General features: G+C 43.1%; 1 protein-coding gene and 1 non-coding gene across 7 annotated transcripts in view; one reads left to right on the plus strand and one right to left on the minus strand.

The window, feature by feature from the left end:
* LOC126108715 (zinc finger protein 239-like) overlaps nucleotides 1–14,687 on the plus strand; it is an 83,693-nt gene that overhangs the window by 12,810 nt on the left and 56,196 nt on the right. The gene's annotated exons all lie outside the window — the stretch shown is intronic.
* Trnat-cgu (transfer RNA threonine (anticodon CGU)) lies at nucleotides 2,239–2,313 on the minus strand. The gene has a single exon. It is a non-coding gene; the product is annotated as a tRNA-Thr (tRNA).

Below are 14,687 nucleotides of genomic sequence, written 5' to 3' on the forward strand. Positions count from 1 at the left end.
ATCTTTGATCATCATTACTACAGTTGCATTTCCCGTATCAGTAGGCTGTACCAAAATACTCATGTCGGTGTTAAGACCTGTGATAGCTTAGAACTCTCCTTTCTTCTGGTTGCAAGCTGGTGGCTTTGCTTGGAAGCTATGCCGAGGAACCTTTGCAACACGGAAGGCCTACCATCTCGGCTGTATGGATTACCAAAGATCTGTAAGAATATCGTTCCATTAAGGCCAATCATTAATGTTCCTGGCTCACCGACATATAAACAGGCGAAACACTTGGCCTCTCCGCTCCAACAGCATTAGGGAGACTGCCACATGCATAAGGACTCAGGACATTCAATTGTGAAGCTGAAGACACTAAAACTTGGACCAAAGTACATCCTGGTCAGCTTTGATGATGTTTCTTTGTTTACCAAAGTGCCATCAATGATTCTGTGGAGTATATCAGTTCCGTTTTTCCCACAAGACATCACCAAGCTCTTCCATGCATGTCTTACTGCGAGCTGTCTCGTGTGAAGTGGCAACTGGAAGGCAGCATCATCAGTGGTCTACGTAGTCCATTGGTGACCGACTTTTTCTTGGAATATTTTGAAGCTCAGGCACTGGACTTGGCAGCTTGTAAACCTAAGGTGTGGTACAGGTATATCAACGATATCTTTGTTGTGTGGAGCCATGGCGAGGAATCAGTGACTTCCTAAGACACCTGAACTGTCGCCATACTGACATAAAATTTACCATGTTGGTAGAATAGGACTAACAACTACCCTCTCGAGATGTGCTGGTTACAAAGGATGGTGGAAACCTGGGTCACAGCGTGTATCATGTCACACATGTACTGATAGCTGCACACACTATCAGATCACCACCCAAGTCAGAAAAGAGATGTGATTAGCACAAATGCGATGCAAGCAAGATGAATATGTGAGCCGCAGCATCTCAGACGTGAGATGCAACACCTGGCAAGCATTCTGAGGAGCAGTGGGTACTCCACCAGTTATGTAAGAAGTGTCATAAAGTCAAACACTTGATGAAGTGCCACATCGAAAAAAGAAATGCGGAGTACGGCCTTTCTGCCGTACAGTCCCAGAGTGACAGACAGACTCGGCTGTGTATTGTGCAAACACAGTCTAAAGACTATTTATAAACCAACAAAGAAGATAAAAGAGTGTCTCAGATTGGCAAAGGGGAAAAGAGAAAATACTGTATACCACGTACATGTGGAAAACTCGATGATTAGTCAGCACCAGGATTACCAAACATAAGCGGCATTGCATGTTGGGGCAGCTGAAGAAACCGGCTGTGGCAGAGTGTGTGCTGTGTGAGACCGACCACGTACTTAAATTTGCCGACAGGGAAGTTCTTGCTGTAAAGAAGAGCTACTACTCTCATTTGTTCAGTGATGCTACAGAAATACACACACATGGCAATAGCTTCAACAAGAAAGAAGAAAGCCTCAAAGTGAACCGATCCTGGCTTCCAGTGTTGCAGAGAAAAACAGTTGCTGGTAGCCCTCGGACATTGGTGGGCCAGTTACACAGAATCTCTGGCCGCAAGCTCGATTCCAGTCCACCGTCAGCTATGGAGGATGAAGCTTTGACAGTGGCAGACATTCGTGCTGGTGATATGTCAGAAAAATTATCAGACAAACGGGTCACAAAGAGATCACAAAGAAGTTACGACCCAGGGCCCCTGTTCCTCCGAGGCTGTGCGGCTTAGTGAAAGTCCACAAGAAACGTGTCCCGTTATGTCCTATTGTCAGCAATATTGGTGCCCCATTGTATCCTCTCGCCAAGTACCTCGAGGAGCTGCTCAGTCCTCACGTGGTGACATGCCCACACCATATCTGTAACTCTTCGGATTTCTTGGGATGCGTCAACCACCTCACAATTAAGGAATCTGACATACTTGTGAGATTCGACGTGGTTTCCCTGTTTACTAGGGTTCCATTACCTGAATTCCTGGAACTAATCGGCTGGAGATTTGATGAGAAAACCACCAATCTGTTCAGACGTTTTCTGACGTCAACATATTTTCTATTTGAAAGTGACTGCTACGAGCAGACCGAAGGCGTTGCTATGGGAAGTCTTCTCTCTCCCGTCGTCGCTAACATGTACGTGGAACATTTCGAGAGAGAAGCCTTGGAGTCAGCACAGCTAAAACCTACTTGAAGTGATAATTAAATCGAGACCCTAAGCTGCCAACAGGCATTGATATACATAAATGGGGACAGTTGAAAATGTGTGCCCCGGCCAGGACTTGAACCCGGGACCTCCTACTTACGTGGCAGACGCTCTATCCATCTGAGCCACCGAGGGCACAGAGCATAGTGCGAGTGCAGGGACTTATCCCTTGCACGCTCCCCGTGAAACCCGCATTTCGAACTTAATGTCCACACACTACTTCCGTAGTGCCCCTGCCCATTATGCTCATTACTCGTGGCAGAAAATCTGACCGAGTCCCGTAAGAGTTCGGGCAGTGCGTGTGCATCTGCACAGAAGAAGGTCAGTGGCCAGTTAGCCTTAACTATATGAAGATGGTATCTGTTCTTTCCGACATGTTCGAAAGAACAGGTACCATATTCATATAAAACATACTTGTTTCTTCAGATATGTTGACGACACGTTAGTCATTTGGTCACATGGAAGAGACAAGCTGATGGAATTTCTCACACATCTCAGCTCAAGACATGAGAATATCAAGTTCACCATGGAGGTAGAATCGGATGGGATGCTCCCCTTCTTGGATGTTCTTGTCAAAAGTCGAGATGACAGCAGGTTGGGGCACAGCGTGTATAGAAAGAAAACTCTCATCAACTTATACCTACAAGCAGATAGCTGCCACCACCCTGCTCAGAAGAACGGCGTGCTAAACACTCTTGTACACAGAGCTCACACCGTGTCTGATGAGGACAATCTCCAGCAAGAATTGGCCCATCTGAAGTCTGTGTTTCTGAGTAACGGTTGTAAGAAAAGGCAAATCCAGGATGCTCTACATCTGACACTCACAACACAACTGGCAGAGACTAATGAAGAACCTGAGGAAAACACAGCCATGGCATTCATTCCGTTTTGTGGGGCCTTATCGGGAAAATTTTGACGCATTTTATGCAAATATCAAGTAAAAACCATCTTCCGCCCTCCAACTAAAATCAGAGCACTTCTTGGCAGTGTTAAGGATAACCTTGGTTTATGTAAATCAGGGGTTTACAAAATACCGTGCCAATTTGGTAAGGAATACATAGGTCAGACAATTCGCACCATTGAAGACCAATGCCGTGAACACCAACGGCAGACGAAATTGCAACAGCCTAATAAGTCTGCAATCGCCGAGCATTGCCTGTCAGAACTTCACGGCACGGACTATGACAAGACCAAGGTACTAACACAGACTTCGAAATATTGGGACTGTGTCATCAAAGAAGCTATAGAGATCGGAGTAAGAAAACATGAACTGAATCGTGACAGTGGCTATTCCCTTAACCAAGCTTGGGATCCAGCCATTACCTGAATTAAGGAGAAGATATCATCATTGACATCATTGATGTATTGCGTATGGAGTTAAAAAAAAGTCATTAGCTGATGGTTGAATGTTAATAATTTACATTGAAATAAACATAGGTTGTGAGTTTTCTTCGGCTGAGAGTTATTAGTAATTTCTGATTACTCTTAGACTATTACGCTTGGCTTGGATTATCATATATTATTTTCTGACTGATGTCAGTAGAGTCTGAACAGGGCTTGTACAATATGTATAGCTATGTTTGTAGTGATCCTTGTTAACATCAAATTTTGTGGGATGCTTACAGAATCTGTCCCACAGGAAAGGTGACTGTTGTGAAATAACATGCAAGATCATGTTTATTTTTAGCAAACATGAATTTTTATTCAAAATAGGCTTGTCAGCCAATACACAGCTGGAGGTGTTGGAAAAACTGATGTTCAGTGCTTGAAATTTCCTACAGTACTGTGGTCATAGCCTCTTACATATCTGAAATTATGTCAAAATGCTTTCCTTTTGGTGTCATATCCCATTTGGAAATAAGCGGAATTCGTGCAGTGATAAATCAGGGAAGTAAGGAGGGTGTTCAAGTACCACAGTACATGTTTGAGACAGGAAATCACATATGATGTTGCTTTTGTGTGCTGGGGCATTGTTGTGCAACAAACACCTATATCTACATCTACACGATTACTCTATAATTCACAATTAAATGTCTGGCAGAGTGTTCGTCAAACTACCTTTAAGCTATTTCTCTATTTTTCCACTCTTGAACAATGCAAGGAAATAATGGAGACTTAAATCTTTCTGTGTTAGCTCTGCCATCTCTTATTTTATTACGATGATCATTGCTGCTTATATAGCATGGGTGCCAGTCAATATTTTCACACTCTGAGGAGAAAGTTGGTTATTGAAATTTCATGATGTGGTGTGTGTACTGTAAGACCTTTGGTACACACACCATCAGATTATTTGACTTGTCGCTCTAACGAAGTAGGTGAGTGTCAGCAATATGTCTCGTGGTCTTATTGTGGCATGTTTATCTTCTGCCGTTAGGTCAGACGATAGAAATGCCAATAGCACGCTTGTAGTAGCAGATTGACGGTGACCAACTTAAAACAGAACTTGATTAATTTTCACACACATTTATTAAAATAATAAAAAGCATAGACATTACATAACTTCATTCTGGATGCTATTTACAATTGTCAATCTGAAGTTCCTTTGGTGTTGGTACGTTAATCTTATTCTCACATATCTCTGATACTTGACAAATTGTCTATACATTTATCTTCATGGCTATGTACAGGAATATGATAAACTTCTTAGGCGCAGACTGAAACTTGACTATAGACTGGTATAGACTGGTACAGACTGATGCAGACTGATGCAGACAAATGCAGACAAATGCAGACTGGTACAGACTGGTGCAGACAAATGGAGACTGACTAATCGGAGGTCTGTACACTCGTTATAATACCTTGCGCGTTCAGGTATCACTGCCCGAGTGAGATCCGCGAGGAGAAAAGGTTCTACGTTAGCAGCAATCTCATTGGCTGCGTTACGTATTAATACATGGATCGGCAGAAGCAGAATTTGGTCCGTCTCTAAGGCAGCGCCATCTCGTAGTGCTGAGATGGAAGACCGCTGCGCCTGCGCTGTTGTGCTTAGCGGGGCGCGCTCAAGTGGGAAAGTTGTGTACGCGCTGACTACGCGGAACTATGCACACAACACATGAGAAGGTCATACCACAACAAAAAATGCCTTTGTTTTAATGATTGCCACCCCAATTTGTGTATTGTATCCGTGGCACTGTCTCCCCTATTTCGTGACAGACAAGCATGGATTAGTAGTCTCTTTAGTAGACCTGTCGTACTTTCTAAGTGTTCTGCCAGTATATTGCAGTCTTTGGTATGCTTCTCCCACAGCATTATCTATGTCAGCATTCCAATTTAAGTTATTCATAATTATAATCCCTAAGTATCTGGTCGAGTTTACGGCCTTTAGATTTGTATGATTTATTGTGTAACTGTAATTTAGCAGATTATTTTTAGTGATCATGTGGATGACTTCACAATTTCCGTGATTTAGAGTCAGTTGCCACATTTTACACCATACAGATCAGATATCATGTCTAAATAATTTTGCAATTCATTTTGATCATCTGATGACATTGCGTGATGGTAAATAACAGCATCATCTGCAAACAATCTAAGAGGACTGCTCAGATTGTCTCCAAAATTGTTTTGTAGGTCAAGAACAACAGAGGGACTTTTACACTTCCTCGGACACGGCTAGATGTTATGTCTGTTTTACTCGATGACTTACTGTCAGTTATTACGAACTGCGAATTTTCTGACAGGAAATCATGAACCCTATCACACAACTGAGGTGACCCTTCACAGGCACGCAATTTAATTAGAAACCGCTTGGAGGAATGGTGTCAAAGGCTTTCTGGAATCTAAAAATATGGAATTAATTTGACATTTCCTGTCAGTAGCACTCATTACTTCATGAAAATAAAGAGCTAGTTCTGTTTCACAAAATTGATATTTTCTGAACGTGTGTATGGCATTTGTCAATAAATTGATTTTTTTGAGATGACATAATGATTGAATGCAGTGTATGCTCCAAAGTCCTACTGCAAATCAACGTTAGTGATATGGGTCTGTAATTCAGCGGATTTCTCCTATTTCTTATTGGCATGGTCTGTGTGCAACTTCCCAGTCTTTAGGTACAGATCTGTCTACGAGCAGGTGGTTGTATGTGATTGTAAATATGAAGCTATTGTATCAGCAGGTTAGAAAATTTAAAAAGGGAAATGGATAGGTTGAAGTTAGATATAGTGGGAATTAGTGAAGTTCGGTGGCAGGAAGAACAAGACTTTTGGTCAGGTGAATACAGGGTTATAAATACAAAATCAAATAGGGGTAATCCAGGAGTAGGTTTAATAATGAATAAAAAAATAGGAGTGCGGGTAAGCTACTACCAACAGCATAGTGAACGCATTATTGTGGCCAAGATAGACACGAAGCCCATGCCTAATACAGTAGTACAAGTTTATATGCCAACTAGCTCTGCAGATGATGAAGAAATTGATGAAATGTATGATGAGATAAAAGAAATTATTCAGGTAGTGAAAGGAGACGAAAATTTAATAGTCATGGGTGACTGGAATTCGACAGTAGGAAAAGGGAGAGAAGGAAACATAGTAGGTGAATATGGATTGGGGGAGAGAAATGAAAGAGGAAGCCATCTGGTAGAATTTTGCACAGAGCATAACTTAATCATAGCTAACACTTGGTTCAAGAATCATTAAAGAAGGTTGTATACATGGAAGATTCCTGGAGATACTAGAAGGTATCAGATAGATTATATAATGGTAAGACAGAGATTTAGGAACCAGGTTTTAAATTGTAAGACATTTCCACGTGCAGATGTGGACTCTGACCCCAATCTATTGGTTACTAACTGTAGATTAAAACTGAAGAAGCTGCAAAAAGGTGGGAATTTAAGGAGATGGGACCTGGATAATCTGAAAGAACCAGAGGTTGTACAGAGTTTCAGGGAGAGCATAAGGGAACAATTGACAGGAATGGGGGAAAGAAATACAGTAGAAGAAGAATGGGTAGCTCTGAGGGATGAAGTAGTGAAGGCAGCAGAGGATCAAGTAGGTAAAAAGACTAGGGCTAGTAGATATCCTTGGGTAACAGAAGAAATATTGAATTTAATTGATGAAAGGAGAAAATATAAAAACGCAGTAAATGAAGCAGGCAAAAGGGAATACAAACGTCTCAAAAATGAGATCGACAGGAGGTGCAAAATGGCTAAGCAGGGATGGCGAGAGGACAAATGTAAGGACGTAGAGGCTTATCTCACTAGGGGTAAGATAGATACTCCCTACAGGAAAATTAAAGAGACCTTTGGAGAAAAGAGAGCCACTTGTATGAATATCAAGAGCTCAGATGGAAACCCACTTCTAAGCAAAGAAGGGAAAGCAGAAAGGTGGAAGGAGTATATAGAGGGTTTATACAGGGGTGATGTACTTGAGGACAGTATTATGGAAATGGAAGAGGATGTAGATCAAGATGAAATGGGAGATACGATACTGCATGAAGAGTTTGACAGAATACTGAAAGACCTGAGTCGAAACAAGGCCCTGGGAGTAGACAACATTCCATTGGAACTACTGACGGCCTTGGGAGAGCCAGTCTTGACAAAACTCTACCATCTGGTGAACAAGATGTATGAGACAGGCGAAATACCCTCAGACTTCAAGAAGAATATAATAATTCCAATCCCAAAGAAAGCAGGTATGGACAGATGTGAAAATTATCTAACTATCCGTTTAACAAGTCACAGCTGCAAAATACTAGCGCGAATTCTTTACAGATGAATGGAAAAACTGGTAGAAGCCGACCTCGGCAAAGATCAGTTTGGATTCCGCAGAAATGTTGGAACACGTGAGGCAATACTGACCCCACGACTTATCTTAGAAAATAGATTAAGGAAAGGCAAACCTACATTTCTAGCATTTGTAGACTTAGAGAAAGCTTTTGACAATGTTGACTGGAATACTCTCTTTCAAATTCTAAAGGTGGCAGGGGTAAAATACAGGGAGCGAAAGGCTACTTACAATTTGTACAGAAACCAGATGGCAGTTATAAGAGTCGAGGGGCATGAAAGGGAAGCAGCGGTTGGCATGGGAGTGAGACAGGGTTGTAGCCTCTCCCCAATGTTATTCAATCTGTATATTGAGCAAGCAGTAAAGGAAACAAAAGAAAAATTTGGAGTAGGTATTAAAGTCCATGGAGAAGAAATAAAAACGTTGAGGTTCGCCGATTACATTGTAATTCTGTCAGAGACAGCAAAGGACTTGGAAGAGCAGTTGAATGGAATGGACAGTGTCTTGAAAGGAGGATATAAGTTGAACATCAACAAAAGCAAAACGAGGATAATGGAATGTAGTCGAATTAAGTCGGGTGATGTTGAGGGTATTAGATTAGGAAATGAGACACTTAAAGTAGTAAAGGAGTTTTGCTATTTGGGGAGCAAAATAACTTATGATGGTCGAAGTAGAGAGGATATAAAATGTAGACTGGCAATGGCAAGGAAAGCGTTTCTGAAGAAGAGAAATTTGTTAACATCGAGTATAGATTTAAGTGTTAGGAAGTCATTTCTGAAAGTATTTGTATGGAGTGTAGCCATGTATGGAAGCGAAACATGGACGGTAAATAGTTTGGACAAGAAGAGAATAGAAGCTTTCGAAATGTTGTGCTACAGAAGAATGCTGAAGATTAGATGGGTAGATCACGTAACTAATGAGGAGGTATTGAATAGGATTGGGGAGAAGAGAAGTTTATGGCACAACTTGACCAGAAGAAGGGATCGGTTGGTAGGACATGTTCTGAGGCATCAAGGGATCACCAATTTAGTATTGGAGGGCAGCATGGAGGGTAAAAATCGTAGCGGGAGACCAAGAGATGAATACACGAAGCAGATTCAGAAGGATGAAGGTTGCAGTAGGTACTGGGAGATGAAGAAGCTTGCACAGGATAGAGTAGCATGGAGAGCTGCATCAAACCAGTCTCAGGACTGAAGACTACAACAACAACAACAACATTGTATCAGCATACTATGAAAGGAACCTGACTGGTATTCAGTGCAGACCGGAGGGCTTGCCTTTCTTAAGTGTTGTAAGCTGCTTCACTACATCAAGGATATCTACTTTTAAGTTACTTGTGTTGGCAGCTGTTCTAGATTTGATTTGAATTCTGGAATACTTCATCTTCCTTGATTCCAGTATTCAGGTCGAATCTGAATAGATCTTGCCCATAAACAGATTAAACCACTCGAGTAAAATAACTGATGGTGGCCAAAGTACAGAGGATATAAAATGTAGACTGGTGATAGCAAGAAAAACATTCCTGAATGTATTTGTCTTGAGTGTCGCCATGTGCGGAAATGAAACATGGACAATAAACAGTTTAAACAAGAAGAGAGTAGAGGTTTTTGAAATCTGGTGCTACAGAAGAATGCTGAACGATGGGTGAGTAGATCACCTAACTAATGATGAGATACTGAAGAGAATTGGGGGCGAAAGAAACTTGTGGCACAACTTGACTAAAAGAAGGGATTGGTAGATAGGACACATTTTGGGACATCAAAGGATCACCAGTTTAATGTTGGAGGGAAGTGAGTCTGTGTGTGTGTGTGTGTGTGTGTGTGTGTGTGTGTGTGTGTGTGTGTGTGTGTGTGGAGCAAGGTGGGAGGAGGAGAGTAAAAATCGTTGTGGGAGACAAAAAGATGAATACAGTAAGCAGATTCAGAAGGATGTAGGTTGCAGTAGTTATTCAGAGATGGAGAAGCATGCATAGGATAGAGTAGCATGGAGAGCTGCATCAGACGAGTTTTTGGACTGGAGACCACAACAACATACAACATGACTATCAACTTGCTGTGCACCAGGATGGATGCCCACCGTCTAACTGTTGTGAAGAATAGAGTTGACCACTTGGTGATACAACATGCAGCTGACCACAACATGATGAGATTCAATGGCTGCTTCACAATGTGGGCCATCTGTATCCTTCTGTCCGACACTAGCTTCTCTGAACTCTACAGGTGGGAGTTAACACATCCTCCACTCCCATGTGGCCTCAAGCTGAGGTAACCCACTTTCCCTGCACTCTCCAGCCAACAGTTTCCATTTCCTCTGTCCTGTCATCCCCTCCCAACTGACATCCCCACATTGCTTCAGCATGCAGCGCTCACACACTGGCATCTACAGTCGTGCATTACGTGCCTGGCTCATATATCTGACACCCCTCCCTTTTGCACACTAGTCGGCAGACTGACTGCCTCCCTCAGAGTTGCTAGTCACACACCCGCAGGCTCTCTCCCTGCCTCCAGCGTAACACTTCCTCTGCCCACCCCATCTGACACTACGCCCTCCACAGACCTTCCTGCCGAAATATGGCATTTGCGCTGTTAGTCGGGCCACACCGTGTAGGGACATAGGCTTGTGTATGTGTGCACGTGCATGTGTGTGAATTCTACTCTAGCTCATCAAAGGATAACTCTGAAACCTAGCAAGTTGTCTTTCTCTTCTGTGTGCCTATTGACAACACAACACTTGTGCTCTTTGGAGAGTGGTCTCCTTTTATCCAGAGATACTTATGTTCTACGGGAACTTTCCTGCAACATTTGTGTGTATGATTGGCATGTTACCATATTTTCTGATTTAGGAAGTTTATTACAAACTGAACTCTGTACAGACCTACCTCTCTTAGACACAGCTTGATATTCTCCTAATTCTGCATCCACCCGTTCTTCAGTTCTTCTGAGAAGTGCTGCAGAAACAATGTAGTTAACTACAAGCAGTAAGGATATACCCTTGTAATAGTTGACAAATGTCTTTTTTGTATGGTGTTTGTAACTATAGCCAGTTGTGTTTCTCTTCTACTGTGTTTTTGAATTTATTGTGCTATATTATCTTCGTGTGCTGCTTCAATATCCATCAGGGAATTCAGAATATTGCTTACTTCTTCTTCATTAGTATGTTTGGTTTATTGGATGGATTTATATTTTCTGAATTCCAACATTTCTTTTGGTTTTTTACTACCCCTTCTTGTGCTGTTTCCATAGCTCTCCAAGAAATGCCCTTCACTGATGACCATTCTCCAATGCTCCGTGGTTATCATACATTCTATCGGAACAGTGCTGGTCCTGAGAGGGCATCTAGAGTGGTCTGTACTTTGATTCGTACATATGTCATCAGTTAATGGGTTCCCCTTTGTACCTTAATGGAGGCAGTAGCAGTGCAGCTGCAAATGACCTCAGCGATTACGATTATCATTTCCATTGTGTACCTGCCTCCAGGTGGACCACTTAGGTATGTTGAATTGACCACATTAACCCAATAACTTTCACCTCTTTTTCTCCTGCTGCTCAGCACCCACTATCCCCTGTGTAGGAGTACCACTTCATCTGGTGGGGGTCATATAATTGACCAGCTTCTCTCAGACAATCATCTGTGCCTCCTCAGTGGTTTTTCTTACATTCATTTCAGTGCCACCCATTACAGCTTTTCAGCTATCGATCTAATGATCTCTTCTCTACATTGATCCCTACACAGTGATATTTGTGACAGTGACTACTTTTCAGTGATCCTGTCATCTCCTTACCACCACCAGACAGACTGACTACCATGTTGGACACCTCACAGAACTATCTGGCCTTTGTGCACCTCTGCTGTCACATTCGCCACCTAGCTATCAGATTGTATTGATGAAGTTGTGCAAGGCGTCTCAGATTCGACCAACCCTTAGCTGGAAATGCTATTCCCCGCCGGCCGGTGTGGCTGAGCGGTTCTAGGTGCTTCAGTCTGGAACCACGCGACCGCTACAATCGCAGGTTCGAATCCTGCCTCGAGCATGGATGTGTGTGAAGTCCTTAGGTTAGTTAGGTTTAAGCAGTTCTAAGTTCTAGGGGACTGATGACCTCAGCTGTTAAGTCCCATAGTGCTCAGAGCCATTTGAACCATTTGCTATTCCCCTCTCTATGGGTCCCCTCCCCCCTGTCAGCTGGTGCTGTGTTGGACCAAAGACATTGGGTATTCAGAATCACCAGTGAGTCGTGCAATGATTGAATCATCATCCTTCACAGACCGACCTTATAACTCTTAAGCAACTTTGTGCTAAGGTTCGCTATCTAATCAAATGCAGTAAGAAGGAATGCTGGGAGCACTAGGTCTCCTCTTTGGAGACATATGCCTCTTCATTTTGGGAGTGGGCTAACTCTATAGTCTTACGGGCCACCAACAATCAACAACTATTCTGGATTTTGTCTTACAGAATCGTCTTTGTACTGGTTCATTGATTCTTGCAGAATACCTTGTGACCTACTTAACAACATTATTGGCTTCCTCGGTCTATCCCTGCAGCAGAAGTGACAAGTTCAAGACTGCCCCTTAAGTTTCACTCCCCATCAGTTTGAACTCCCTGCCAATCTGAATCCTATAATGAACCCTCCACTGACTGAGAACTACTTCACATTCGTTCCTCATCCTACAACACAGATCCAGGCCTCAATTTTATTTACAGTTAGGTGTTCCAGCACCTGAAAGTTCCACAGAGGCCAGATTTGGCTCCGAGGTGCCTTCCCCTCACGATGACGAGCTAGTGTAATTGCCCGATCCTCAACTCGAGCAAGAACCCAATGTCTCTTGACAGTTACAGGCTGGTTAGCATGACTGATGTGCTCTGTAAGCTGCTTGAAAGGACGATTGCCTGCAGTTTATGATGGTTTCTTGAATTCAGGACCTTTTGTCCCCCTATCAGTGTTATTTTCTGGAGGGATGAGCCACAACCGACCATCTGCTTATGTTGAAAAAAGCAATCTGACAGGCATTTATAAATGCCAACACCTTGTTTCAGTCTTTTTTGACCTACATAAGGCATATGACACCACTTAGGGTTACCACATTTTACTCACCCTCCACGACTGGGGCTTTCGAGGCCCCCTACTGATTTTTATATGTTAGTTTTCGTCCCGCCAGTTGTTCCAAGTTAGAGCTGCCACTTCACTCAGCTTCTCACAGAGCCAAGAGAATGGAATCCCGTGGCTCTGTGTTGATTGTCGTTCTCTTCCTCACTGCCAACAATGGGCTAGCAACCTTTGTTGGGCCACTAGTCACCCTGCATTGTATGTTGTTGATTTCTGCCTTTGGTACATCTCCCACACAATAACTTATGCTGAATGCTAGGTCTAAGGTGCCGTCTAGCAGGCCTCTACATGGCCTGTTTCCCATGGTTTCTAACTCTCCTACAAAATCATGGGTCATACATTTCTGATGTACTGTTATCCATTCTGACTTAGTTACCCAGCACCTGAGTGTTTTAGCACAGTCCAATTTCTTGGCTCTTCTTTTTGATAAAAATCTGACTTGCCTGCCCTATATTTATCTTCTGTGGACTAACTGCAGGGGGAAGCTTAACACTCTCTTCTTTCTTGCTCACACATCTTGGGGTGCAGATCGTGCTTCTCTTACCCATCTTTTCCATATTTACCAGGCGCTGGTTTCATCCCAAATGGACATTGTTGCCAGGTTTATGGCTCAGTGGCCCGTTCAGCTTTGAAAATGTTGCACCCAGTCCACCGTCACGGCATGCATCTGGCACTGGTCCCTTTCGGACTAGTCCCTTATGCAGTCTCCTTACCGAAGTGGGATCTTCCCTCTTCAGATTTGATTGTACCAGCTCTTGGTCTCCTGTGCAATCACCATTTGACAATTCCTTGACCATCCCACATATCCCACCTCTTTATGTACAAGGGGTGTTTTCATTCTAATTCCTGCCCTTGGGTGGGATTGCCAATTGGAATGTGTGTTCCTTTCCTCTCCCAAGATCTCCATCTCCCCTCCCAGGACTACGCTCCTTGTGTTTTCTCATGCACTCACCCTTGGATGGTGCCTAGACCGTGGTTTATGATTGATCTCTTCTACTGCTCTTGGTTACTCCCATGACCTCATAGCATCTATTATGTCAATTTCTTCAAAAGTTCAGAATGCTACCATTTTTTACACAGATGGCTCTAAAACTATGAATCAGATCAGACAGGTACACTTCTACATCTTCTGCTGCTGTTTATTTATTTATTTTTTGGGGTGGGGGGGTGAGGGGGGGGGGGGGGAGCATCAGTATTCCGTCTGGTTTGATACGGTCCACCATGAATTCCTCTCTTGTGTCAACCTCTTCATCTCAGAGTAGCGCCGGCCGGTGTGGGCGTGCGGTTCTAGGCATTACAGTCTGGAACCGTGTGACCTCTACGGCCGCAGGTTCGAATCCTGCCTCGGGCATGGATGTGTGTGATGTCCTTAGGTTAGTTAGGTTTAAGTAGTTCTAAGTTCTAGGGGACTGATGACTTCAGATGTTAAGTCCCATAGTGCTCAGAGCCATTTTGAACCATCTCTGAGTAGCACTTGGAACCTACATCCTCAATTATTTGCTGTACGTATTCCAATCTCTGTCTTCCTCTACAATTTTTGCCCTCTACACCTCCCTCTGCTACCATGGAAGTCATGATGTCGTAACAGATGTCCTACCGTACTGCCCCATCTCCTTGTCAGTGTTATCCACATATTGCTTTCCTCTCCGATTCTGTGCAAAACCTCCTCATTCCTTACCTTATCA

Source organism: Schistocerca cancellata, chromosome 11, assembly GCF_023864275.1.
Source record: "Schistocerca cancellata isolate TAMUIC-IGC-003103 chromosome 11, iqSchCanc2.1, whole genome shotgun sequence".
NCBI classification, from domain to species: domain Eukaryota; kingdom Metazoa; phylum Arthropoda; class Insecta; order Orthoptera; family Acrididae; genus Schistocerca; species Schistocerca cancellata.